Genomic DNA, 13,052 nt, shown 5'->3' on the forward strand with positions numbered 1-13,052 from the left:
CCTTTTTCAGGCTGGGAGCACACTCAGCTACAGAGCTTTGACAAAACCTGTGTTCGGGCTTCCCTGCTGGCGCAGTGGTTAAGAATCCGCCTGTCAATGCAGGGGAGACGGGTTCGAGCCCTGGTCTGGGAAGAACCTACATGCCATGGAGCAGCTAAGCCCGTGAGCCACAACTACTGAGCCTGAGCTCTAGAGCCCGCAAGCCACAACTACTGAGGCCCACGTGACTACAGCCCGTGCTCCACAACATGAGAAGCCACTTCAATGAGAAGTCTGCACATCGCAACGAAGAGTAGCCCCCGCTCGCCGCAACTAGAGAAAAGCCCGCACATAGCAACGGACACCCAACGCAGCCAAAAATAAATAAATAAACTTAAAGACAAAACAAACAAACAAACAAAACCTGTGCTCACTGCTGGCCCATCCCGTGACTCGGTCATGACGAGGCATGGGGCCCCAGGTCCTCTGTGTGTCAACATCACTGCCAGTGCTGGTGGGCAGGAACTCCATGCCTCTAAAAAAACTTTCAGAGAACTGCTGGGTGAGTCAGTGGGAGGCTGGCAGTATCAGTGTCAATACAGAATGAGCCCTCCTGCCCAAGGAGGTGGTCAAATGGGCAGTTACCTGCTGGAGATGCTGTGGAAGGGCTGGAAGGGTGACCTGTAGGAGCATCCATGTGCTGAGATCCAAGGATTCTCTGATTCAGATGTTTTGAGAAACTCTCAAAACTGTTTTTTTTTGTTTTTTATTTTTTGGTTTCTTTGCATGTATAAAGAGACAGGTAGAGCAAAAACAGAGCTAAGAACACGGTCACATAGAATCACAGACATTTATCTTGGAAGGAATCCGAACTGCTATTTAGTCCCAGCTCCCTTCCCATAAAGTAGGGAATAACACTGTAATAAGCTCCATTTAGACTGATTCAGCTTAAAGTTGTAATGAAACACAAGCCTCAAGGTACTCATATATATAATGGTGAAAAGCTAAAAACTTTTCCTCTAAGATCAGAAACAAGACGAGGATGTCCATTCTTGCCACTTTTATTCAACACAGTACTATAAGTCCTAGCCAGAGCAATTAGGCAAGAAAAAGAATTAAAAGGCATCCAAATCTGAATGGAAGACGTAAAACTGTCTCTATTTGCAGATGATATTATATTATATACAAAAAACCCTAAAGACTCCACCAAAAAACTTGGAACTAATACACAATTTCAGTAAAGTTACAGGCTACAAAATCAATATGCAAAAATCAGTTGCCTTTCTATACACTAAAAATGAACTACCAGAAAAAGAAATTAGGAAAATAATCCCATTTACAACTGCATCAAAAGGAATAAAATACCAGGAATAAATTTAGCTAAGGAGGTGAAAGATCTGTACACTGAAAACTATAAGACATTGATGAAAGAAATGGAAGGGAAAATAAATGGAAAGATATTCCATGTTCATGGATTAGAAGAACTTAAAATATCCATCCTAACCAAAGCAATTTACACATTCTATCAAAATTCCAATGGCATTTTTCACAGAAATAGAAAAACAACCCTAAAATTTGTAAGGAACCACAAAAGACCCCAATTAGCCAAAGCAATCTTGAGAAAGAACAAAGCTGGAGGCATCACACTTCCTGATTTCAAGCTGTATTATAAAACTATAGTAATCAAAACAGTATACTACTGGCATAAAAAGCTACATAGATCAATAGAACAGAGAGCCCAGAAATAAACCCACACATATATGATTAATTAATTTACAACAAAGGAGCCAAGAATATACAATGGGTAAAGGATAGCCTCTTCGATAAATGGTATTGGAAAACTGTACAGCCACATGCAAAAGAATGAAACTGAATCCCTATCTCATACCATACACAAAACTTGACTCAAAATGGATCAGACTTGAACATTAAGACCTGAAACCATAAAACTCCCAGAAGAAAACATAGAAGGTAAACTCCTTTGGCTCCTATGGACACCATAAGCAAAGGTAACAAAAGCAAAAATAAACAAGTGGGACTATATCAAACTAAAAAGCTTCTGTACAGCAAAGGAAATCATCAACAAAATGAAAAGGCAACCATGTGATGAGATAAAATATTTGCAAATCACGTATCAAATAAGGGATTACTATCTAAACTATATATAAAGAACTCAGCTGCAAAAAAAAAAAAAATCTGATTTAAAAAAGGGAGAGGAACTGAATAGACATTTTTCCAAAGAAGACATACAGGTACCTGAAAAGATGTTCAATATCACCAATCATCAGGGAAATGCAAATCTAAACCATAATGAGATATCACCTCACACCTATTAGAATGGCTATTATCAAAAAGACAAGAGATGACAAGTGTTGGCGAGGGCGTGGAGAAAAGGGAACCCATATGCACTACCGGTGGGAACGTAAATTGGTGCAGCCACTATAGAAAATAGCATGGAGGATCTGCAAAAAATTAAAAATAGAACTACTATATGATCCAGTAATTCCACTTCTGGGTGTATGTTTGAAGGAAACAAAATCACTACCTCAAAGAGGTATCTGCATCCCATGTTCACTGCGGCATTACTTATAATAACCAAGATATATATCTATATCTACATCTATATACATACATTAGATTTTCTTTATCCATTCATCTGTTGATGGACACTTAGGTTCTTTATATATATACATACACATACACAATGGGATGTTATTGAGCCATGAAAAAGAAGGAAATTCTACCATTTGTGACAACATGCATGGATCTTGGGGGCATTAAGCTTAGTGAAATAAGTCAGACAGAAAAAGACAAATATGGTATGCTCTTACTTATATATGAAATCTTAAAAAAAACCAAAAAACTGAACTAACAGAAACAGAGAACAGACTGATGGTTGCCAGAGGTGGAGGGTGGGCATTAGGCAAAATGGGTGAAGGTGGTAAAAAGGTACAAACTTCCAGCTATAAGATAAATAAGTTCTTGGGATGTTATGTACAGCATGGTGACTATAGCTAACAATACTCTACTGTATATTTGAAAGTTTCTAAGAGAGTAGATCTTCAGAGTTTTCATCACAAGAAAAATAATTTCTGTAACTCTGTGAGGTGATGGATATTAACTAGACTTACTGTGGTGATTATTTAGCAATATACACACGTATCAAACCATTATGTTGGACACCTTAAACTAACACAATGTTGTATACCTGTAAAACTGGAGGAAAAAAGAAGACAGGATATAAATTGATGCTGAGTAAATATGAATGTACAGTGTTAAAAAATAATAAAATAACCAAAAGAAAAGAGAAAAAGGAAAACTTGAAAGTCACATGCTACAGAAGCAGAGCTTCCACAAGCTTTGGGCCCCACATCTGTGTGCAACAGAGCTCCCACCACTTTCACACACCACCATCCTTGATACCATTGTCCTGGAACCAAACTGGACCATTTTTGTAAGGGAAAAATAATCTATTGTGTTAAGCCACAGAAATTTAGGGGTTTATGTGTTATAGCAGATTAACACTAATCCTAACAGTTACTTGTCCATATATATATAGGCTTTTAAAAAATATATTTATTTATTTGGTCTTAGTTGCCAGGTCTTAGCTGTGACACGCGGGCTCCTTACTTGTGGCACGCGAACTCTTAGTTGCAGCACACATGTGGGACCTAGTTCCCTGACCAGGGATCGAACCCAGGCCCCCTGCATTGGGAGTGCAGAGTCTTATCCACTGTGCCACCAGGGAACTCCCATACACAGAGGCTTTTGATAAAGATTAAGCAAAATAGGGGCTTCCCTGGTGGCGCAGTGGTTGAGAATCCGCCTGCCGATGCAGGAGACACGGGTTCGTGCCCTGGTCCGGGAAGATCCCACATGCCGCGGAGCAACTGGGCCCGTGGGCCATGGCCGCTGAGCCTGCGCGTCCGGAGCCTGTGCTCCGCAGCGGGAGAGGCCACAACAGTGAGAGGCCCGCATACCGCAAAAAAAAAAAAAAAAAGATTAAGCAAAATAGTCACGAAACACCTGAGTCACAGTAACTCAGTAATGGTTAATTCCTTTCTGCTCATGGGTCTGCTACCCACCGGAAAATACACCAATAATTTTTTTTTTTTTTTTTTTTTTTTTTACTTTGGAGCAAGCATTTTCTAGGAATATTTAAATGTACAGATTAGGGCTAACCCTCTAAGCTTATTATCAGGCAACATTTTCTGGAGAGTTCTGACTGTTTACATCTTTAAGTCACTGTGATCTGGAATATGATGTTTGCCTTGAACCCTAACTTGGAGCTGAGAGAGGGAGAGACCTCGGAACAAAGACAGCCTCCTCACTCGGTGGATGGCAGGTCCTTTCTAGTTTTCCAAAGTGAGTCATACTTACTTGTACTTTACTAGGGGTTCTAAAAAAAACAGTCAGCGGTGCTTAATGAGAAACACGAAGGAAGAAGCTGTCGATGCAAGAGCTCTTGAGAATGCCAAGCACGGGGACAGTCACGACCCGTCTACTCACCAGTTTCCACAAACTCAGGCTGGATGAGCAAATACCTATTCTGTATTCTCACCATAAAATTGAGTTTCTAAGTATGTCTACTCAAAAGGGCAAAGAGCTATCCTGTCATCTTCCAAAATCTGTGGCGTTATTAGTTGGGCACTATTGTGTGTATAACAGGACATCACGGTGCTGGGAATGTTTGCTGTGGATCATGTTCAGTAACAGTGCTGTGAACTGTTGGTTATGGAAGACTGGCTTTGCCCACCAACCTTGAGCTAACTAACCGCAGACTGCCATATCACTAGTCTTGTTATGACTGATCGAATCAGGATGGAGATCTGTTTCTTTTCCTCAAGTTAGGAACATACCTGACATCTTCCTTCGTAAGAAAAATAAATAAACCATTCTAACAGATTCATTTAAGACCATGTTCAACCAAAATCTTACTGTCCCCAGACGGACGGTCTTCTATCGTTTTCCCAGCAGGTGGTCATTAGAACTCTGGCGCTTTAGTGGTTTCCCATAATGCTCTTGGGATGATGACCAAACCCTGCCCGTGGCCCGCGGGCCCAGCCTCACCTCAAGCTCATACACGAGAGCCCTCCAGCCAGCCATCCCGGCCGTCTCTCAGCCCCACAGAAGAGCCTTGCTCCTTGGAGACTTGGGACCTATGTCCACACCTGTCCTCTGACAACCCATTAGGAGCTGGGGTAGCTTGGTAGATGCCTGGGGTGCTAGTCCACAAGGGGCACAACCCCTCACAGGAAAGAACCTGAGGTGGAGAAAACTGCACCTTTCTGAAGCTGCTCGGGCAGAGGAGGGAGGTGGAGCCCCCAGGGGCCATTAGGCTGCCTTCTTTTGGGAAGACTCTGGTGAGTGAGCCATGGCAGGTAGGTAAGTTTGAAGCCAAGGCTGAAATGCTCGGGAGAGCAGAGCATGAGAGCGTGGTGGTTTTAATGCATGTCCACACATTCTCTGTCACATCTCCCTCCTGGAGGAGGTTCTAGGTCTTGGGAACAGGAGTTGGACTGCCTTGAGGAGTACAAAGGCATACAAATGATGCTGTGTGAGCTCCAACACCAGGTCAGAAAAGTCTATGCAGATTCTACCTAGCTCAGTCTCTCCTGGGTCACTTGCTTCAGAGCTCTGAGGCCACGACGCAGGACAGACCACATGAGAGGGCACCGAGGGGTGGGGAGGCCTAACAGCAGACGTGTGAGTGAGGGAACGTGTTCAGATGATTCCAGACCAGCCATTGCCTGAGTGACTGTGTGAGAGATCTGAGTGAGAATCACTGGCTGGGCCTGGTTCACCTCCAAACCACGAGAATGAGAGTCAAAGGATGGTTGGGTTTTTTTTGTTTTGTTTTGTTTTTTCGGCACGGAGGCCTCTCACTGCTGTGGCCTCTCCCGTCGCGGAGCACAGGCTCCGGACGCGCAGGCTCAGCGGCCACGGCTCACGGGCCCAGCCGCTCCACGGCACGTGGGATCCCCCCGGACCGGGGCACGAACCCGCGTCCCCTGCGTCGACAGGCGGACTCTCAACCACTGAGCCAGCAGGGAAGCCCAGGATGGTTGTTTTAAGCATCCAGTTTGAGGACGATTTGTTTCGCAGCAACAGCATGCGGCATGAGGCTAGGAACTTGAGTCTTGCTCCCTGCTCTGTATCTCCAGTGCCAGGAACGACGCCTGGCCCAGAGCAGGTCCTCAGTCAGTATCTGTCGGATTAAGGAACGAATGAATGAGCAGAGAATAGGCTCACACCAGCCACCGGCAATCTATCCTCCCTGCCTTCCTCCGGCCGGCCGGCACGCTACCTCTCCTGTCCCTCCCTCCTTCCTACCTGGATGACTCCCAATCAGCCCTTGGATCACTTTCTCAGGGCAGCTGCCCTTGAACTCCCCTATCTAGATCCGCATCCTGTCTGATACTGTCAAGTCACCCTGTGCTTCTCCGTCATGACACTTACATAACCAAGCACACTGAAATTCCTGCCTGGCCCGCTGTCACCTGTGACTGACCGTACGCCACCCGACAGCAGGGACGGGGTCTGTCTGTTCACAAGCGTGTCTCCAGCACTGGACAAAGCCTGGCACAGAGCCGGCTGACGGCACGTCAGAACATTTCTTGAGAAGAACGATATTCAGCTCAGCTGTTTTTACTCACAAGAGTTGCGACACCAAGTGTGTGGGGCTTTTTTTCTCACACCAACCAATTTTCCAGTTCTCCGGACACCAGCTCTGGGTGTCCCACAATTCAATTCGCTTCTGACACCGACCGCCCAGAGTTAGCTTCCGACCCCACAGGTTGAAGGGCTCAGTCCCAAAGGCTGCCCCACTTCAGATGCCAGTCATAGGTCTTGCAGGCTGCCTGCTTCTGTCCTGCTTGGCTGCAAGGCCAGGGAGGGGTCCCTACAAACCCCTACTTCAGGTTTGATCATTTGTTAGGACAGCTCACAAATCTGGAAACAGAATAAGTAACTCTGTTACTTACCATAGATTTATTATTATGGAGGAAGCAACTCAGGAGCAGCCAAATAGAAGAAGTGCAAAGGGCAAGGTTTGGGGCAAGGGCACAGAACCTCCACGCTCTCTCCAGGCTTGCCACCCTGCCCGCACCTTTCTGTTTGTCAACCTGGAAGTTCTCTGAAGCCCGCTGTTTATAGAGTTTTCTATCGAGGCTTTATGTAGGCAAGAGTGATTAAATCACCGGCCCCTGATGACTGAATTCAACCTCCAGCTCTCTTCTCTCCCCTACCTGGAAGTCTGGGGGTGGGGCTGATCATTACAACCCTTTAGTCATTTCTTGGTCTTTTAGACACAGGTCCTCAGCCTGAAGCTATGTAGCCTCCCCACCACAACCTGTCATCTCATTAGCATAGAAAGACACTCTTGGCACTGGAGGTTCGAAGGGTTTTAGGAGCTGTGTCCCAGGAATCGGGGAACAAGACCAACTATTAAGTTTTTTATGATACCACAACAGCCAATCCCATTATTAGAAGTTGCGAATTCTTAGAATTCTCATTAATATTGAGCTAGCATTGGCCTCTAACTACTAGCCTATCTGCCACCAGGCTTTCCAAATCTACTCACACCCTGGTCATCCTCACCACACAGATCCCGGGAGACCCAAGAGTTTGAGTGTCTTCTCCAGGTCTACACAGCAGTCAGGGGAAGAGCTGGAATCTGGAACCAGCTCTCTGCCTCACCAGTTCAATGTTATTCCCATTACACTACACTGCCTCCTGGATATTTTCACGGATGTTAAACGCTCTGAAACAACAAACAAAGCTGGGCGCTTTTTATAATGGAACATATGAAACCGGTGAGGCTTCTTATCACTGAACACATGGTATTCGATACCTACATGAAACAAGAGCTCATGGTGATTCTTTAGGCACCTCCCTGTCAAATGCCTACAGGGTGAGCCCCTGAGCAAACATCGAATTCAGATTTCAGTTTGGCTCCAATTTACTGGACAGACCCTGTGTCAATTCTCTACAGAGGGTTTCTTTCTCTTCCTTGTCATTCCCAGGGTCTCTGGAGATCGAGGACAGAAATAAACTCCAGATGATCTGCAATAGTTCAGTTAAGACACCACCCCCGAACAACTGAGCTTTTGAGGACAATGCAATGACTGGGAAAAGAAAATATGAAAATTTTAATTTGACTTAATGTGAAAAAGAAGAAAAGCACACAGAACCATGTACTGCATGACGCTGATATATATGTATATGCTTGGAAAACTAGGATGGAAAGATATACAAACTTTAAAATGACATGACATTTCTCACCCTTCAGATAGGCAAAAAAATAAAAGATTGTTCATCTCCAGTGAATGCTAATCTCGACACGGATGAGTTCTTTCACATACTGCTGGTGAGAGGGTTAACTGGAATGGAATCTGGAGAGAACCAGTGGTCTTATTAAAACAATGAACACACATGTCCTTTGCCCTAAGAATTTGTATTCTGCGTATCTAGTTCCCAAAATGGCTCACTCGTGTGTACAAAGCAGCAATAGGAATAACTACAAAAATCTGAAAACTGAAATGTTCACGTGTACAGAAATGGCTGGAAAATTAGTTTGTCCATACAATGGAACATGATTCAGCCTTAAAAGGAAGAGGCAGATTTATGTGTGGAGGTGGACAAACCTCCAGGAGACACTGCCCAGAGCAAGATAGATGAGCCGGTGCTGGTAGCAGCATAACGGATACAGGAGCATCTCATGTAGGTACAATGTACATTTGCATATCTCAACAGACATATGGAAATTTTAAGACAACATGTAAACTTCTAGAAAAAGGTCTGGAAGGAGACAGCCCCCTAAATTAACAGGGGTGGACTTTTAACCTCTATTGTGTACTTTTCAATATCTACTTACATATTTAATGCTTTCTTTTTACAACACGTTGTGCACAAATTTTATAAGATTAGTAATGATAGCAGAAAATGTTATACTGCTAATGAAAAAAGCAAGCTCTAACACAATTATGTTTGAACTCAATTATGTTATAAAGAAGATATGTTACCAAACTGGACTCAGTGGTTTGAAACAGGGGTGGGAGTGAGACTTTTTATTGTTTCCCCTTCAGAACTTTGAACCTATTACTATTTTAAAAAAATAACACAAGTAACAATTAAAAAAACAAAACAAAACAAAAAAGCAACGGAAGGAGAATAATGTTACGAGTGCTTATAGCTGGGATTACAAGTAATCTTAATTTTCTTTAAAACAAACAAATCTTGGGATTTCCCTGGTGGTCCAGTGGTAAAGAATCCACCTTCCATTGCAGGGGATGCGGGTTTGATCCCTGGTCGGGGAACTAAGTTCCCACGCGCCGCGGGGCAACTAAGCCCGTGCGCCGCAACTACTGAGCTCGCACGCCCCAACAAGAGAGACCGCATGCCACAAACTACAGAGCCCACGCGCTCTGGAGCCTGTGTGCCACAACTAGAGAGAGAAAACCCACACGTCACAACTAGAGAGAAGCCAGCGCACCACAACGAAGAGCCCGCACCCCAGTGAAAGATCCCACATCCCGCAACTCAGACCTGATGCAGCCAAAATAAATAAAGTAACTAATTAAAACAAACAAATCTTAAGACAGAAGACTGGCTTACATTTCTTTAAGCAGGTGGTGGGATCTCAGAAGATTTCTTTCCTCCTTGGTAATTTTCTGCATTTTCCAAATTTTCGTAAGTAGACATGCCTTACTTTTAAAATCAGAAAAGAAAGCAAGCTGTAAAATTTTATTTCCCATGTGGTTAAGCAAGAAGTCACAAGGTGGGTCCAGGATAAATTATAAAGAGACCAGTGGTTTTGAAAGAGCACCCCCTTTGAAAACACAATGCAACATGGAACTCGATGTGTTAGAAAGACAAAGGCAGAGTATGCTAGTATGCTTCTGCTCAGCAGAAGCCCCATCACACTGCAGAATTCAGGGTTCTGGGAACACCATGAGGAAATGCACCGTACAGACAGACCGGGGCTGCAGGGGGATGGCCAGAGAGGGCTTCCGGGAAGCGGCAGAAACTGTGTTAAAACTAAAAGGGCAAGGAGGACATCGGCGGGCGTGGCTGATGTGAGCAGGCGTTTGGAGGAGGGTGAAGGCTGTGGGCGGCAGGGCAGCCAACTCCTCCCTGAACTGCCAACTGATGACAGGCTTTACGCAGCGACTCGTCAGGGAACCGTTGGAGAACGGCTGGGAGCAGACTAGGTTCCCGTAGGAGAAGGGAGCCACGGGAAGTTCCCCGAACGCGCTCATCTGCCGACCGGGTATTCATCCTGCCCTCGAGTCACAAGGCACTGGCAGAAAGAAGACAGACCGCCTTCTGGGCCACTCAACTCAAGCTTTTGTCACAGTTGTGCTGCACTTGGTCGGCGCTATCCTAGAAGTAATCCGTATTCCAAGGGCAACAGGGCTGGGAACCCCGGGCCGCAGCTCATGATACGTCCCCTGGGATTGAGATCCAGGCTGTGGCACCTCAGGCAAGTTGCCTTACCTCTCTGGGCTGCAGATTCCTCACCTGTCAATGGTGATTCAATTATTTATCCAACAAATAGCTACTGAGCATCTGCTGTATGCCAAGTATAGTCATAGAAACTGGGGATGAGTAGTGACCAAATCAGTCCAGATTCCTACCGCATGGAGCTTACATTCCAGGCAAATGTAAGATTCCCCATTCCTGGGTTTGTGGAAGGGATTAGATATTTCCTGGAAAGTACTCAGGGCATTAATGGTTCTTCATCTAATTCCAATGTGCGTGGGGTTTTCTTCCCCACAGCACCAAGCATTTCTCCAACACCAGCTGGCTGTTCCCCCCACCCCCCCAAGGTACGCCCTGAGGAGACTCAGGATGAGAAAGCACAAGATACTGGCCCTAGATAGCTGAGGTGCCTATCAAAGGAATGATTTCAATGAGCCCTGACTTTTGCATCTTCCCACACATAGAAAAGCGCTCAATTCTTTAACTTGAGATATCTGGTTTTCTTTAATTAACAGTAATCTTTTGGTGTTCTGACTGTGTGATCTTTGTAGCAAAACTTCTTATATATCCCGGCTCCTCCCTTACCTCTGCAGAAGCAGTCTCTCAGAGCACCTGAGATGCTGTGTCCTGGGCTTAAGTCCTCAGCTTTGTCTTCCAAATAAAACATAATTCTCAAATTTTAGGTGATGTATTTTCTTTCACTCGAGAAACTCAACTCTGACACCATCTACCTGGAAATAGCCTTGGATCTCACAAGTTATGGGCTTAACCCCACAAGACTGTCCCCTTACCACTTGAGATGCCAACCGCAAATCCAGGTTGTCACCTGTGCTTCTAACTGGCTATAGATTGAAGGTTCCAATGAACCCCCTCCCTTTGGGCCCAATTAATTTGCTAGAGTGGCTCACAGAACTCAGAGAAACAATTTACTTACTAGATTACCCGTGTATTACAAAAGGATATGACTCAGGAACAGCCAGATGGGAGAAATGCACATGGCAAGGTATGTGGGAAAGGTGTTACAGCTTTCCCACTCTCTCCCACTCTCCCTACATCTCCACGCGTTCACCAACCTGGAGGCTCTCCAATCTGTGTCCTTTGGGTTTTTATGGAGGCATCATTGAGGGAGGAGATAGATGGGTCCCAGCTGAGCAGCTGGCATTTGTCTCCAGAGGACAGATGCTTCAAGATAAAGATAATTCTCTGCAGGAGCTGATCCCTGCTTGGGTGAAAAAGGAAGCCACATATTTCTCACTGCTGGGGTCAAGGAGACCTCCCAAACTACAAGTGCACAGAAAGGTTGCCCAGGGGTCAGGGAAGGGAGGAGGTGCCAGCCCATAACGTGTCCTGCCAGCCTCCCAGAAACTCTCACGCTGGAATCCATCTTGGCTAAAAGATGTGCACACACATCGGCCAGGGCCCTAAATCAGATCAGATACGGACAACTAGCAAGACGATTGGCCTGGGGAAACCTGGAAAAATGCCCCATATAAGCAATTTAAGTCACCCGAAAGGGGCAACTCTCCCTCTGAGTCCACCCGTGTGTCCTTTTCACACCTACTCTGCTTCTAATAAACACTTGACCTGCTTTACAATCTCCATCTCTTTCCAAATGTTTTTTTCAAAGAAGACTAGAACCAAGATTATCATTACATAGGCATAACTGATTAAATCATTGACCAATGGCAACTGATTCAACTTCCAGCCCCCCCACCCCTGCCCAGAGGTCAGGGGTGGGACTGAAAGTTCCAATCCTCTAATCACAAGGTTGGTTCTCCCCGCAACCAGCCCCCATCCTTAGGTTCCCTGGGGGCTTTCCAAAAGTCACCTCATTAACATAATAAAAGACACCTTTCCGGTCTCCTCTAGGAAATATCAAGAGTTGTAGGAGCTCTGTGCCAGAAACAGTGACAAAGAACGAATATGTATTTCTTATTATAAATCACAACATCCCAGGTTGTAACGATCCTCCTTCTCCTCATTTTATTATTATGCACGTTCCCTACAGCACTTGGCTCCAAAAAGGTACCCAATAAACACCACAGGGTTGGCCTACAGATTGAGATCCCTCTATCTGGAAACAAAGTGCCCCTCATTCAGCCCTGAGCTCAGACTAGCATGAAGCTTCCTCTCTCTGCACTCCGCACCCAGCCCCCAGCACTGTCAAATCCACCTTAATAAACACGGCTGGGGAGGGAGAATGCAAGAAACCACCCTTGCACCCATCCGTCACAGAAAGGGCAGCTGACAGGCTCTTCCAAACACTGGCTCGGCCCTCATTTCCTTGGGGAGAGGAGCAAAACTTTTCAGGCTGGTGAGAGCTGGGCCCTTGTCAGGTACAACCACAGTCCTCACCTGGACACGAACCCCGGACGGACTGCCCTGTGGAGATGGCTCAGCCCCTCCGATCAGGCCGGCCCAGGGCAAGGCCAGTCCTCACTTGGTGGATTTCAGCATTAAATGTTCATTTCAGTGAGCTCATCGGTGGGAAATCGGCACAACCAGTACATATTCATTCTGACCCAAGTGGCCAGAAGTTTTGGTATGAGTTGAAAGGAGAAAAAAAAAAAAAATTGTAAGCAAACTTTAGG

The 13,052-nt window shown here is 45.3% G+C and overlaps 1 protein-coding gene across 9 annotated transcripts in view; it reads right to left on the reverse strand.

Moving 5' to 3' along the window:
• The window catches only part of PXYLP1 (2-phosphoxylose phosphatase 1), a 66,845-nt gene that overhangs the window by 42,946 nt on the left and 10,847 nt on the right, over positions 1 to 13,052 (reverse strand). For 2 of the 9 annotated variants that reach the window (XM_067033639.1, XM_067033637.1), the window contains exons 4-6: positions 11,535 to 11,683; positions 11,047 to 11,112; positions 9,595 to 9,687 (exon numbers count right to left, since the gene is read on the reverse strand). The exons of 5 other annotated variants lie outside the window; for them this stretch is intronic. The gene's annotated coding sequence lies outside the window, so the exon portion shown is untranslated. The remainder of the gene's footprint in view (positions 1 to 9,594; positions 9,688 to 11,046; positions 11,113 to 11,534; positions 11,684 to 13,052) is intronic. 2 more of the 9 variants (XM_067033638.1, XM_067033640.1) reach the window with 2 other exon arrangements.

Source organism: Kogia breviceps, chromosome 5 (assembly GCF_026419965.1).
Source record: "Kogia breviceps isolate mKogBre1 chromosome 5, mKogBre1 haplotype 1, whole genome shotgun sequence".
NCBI classification, from domain to species: Eukaryota; Metazoa; Chordata; class Mammalia; order Artiodactyla; family Physeteridae; genus Kogia; species Kogia breviceps.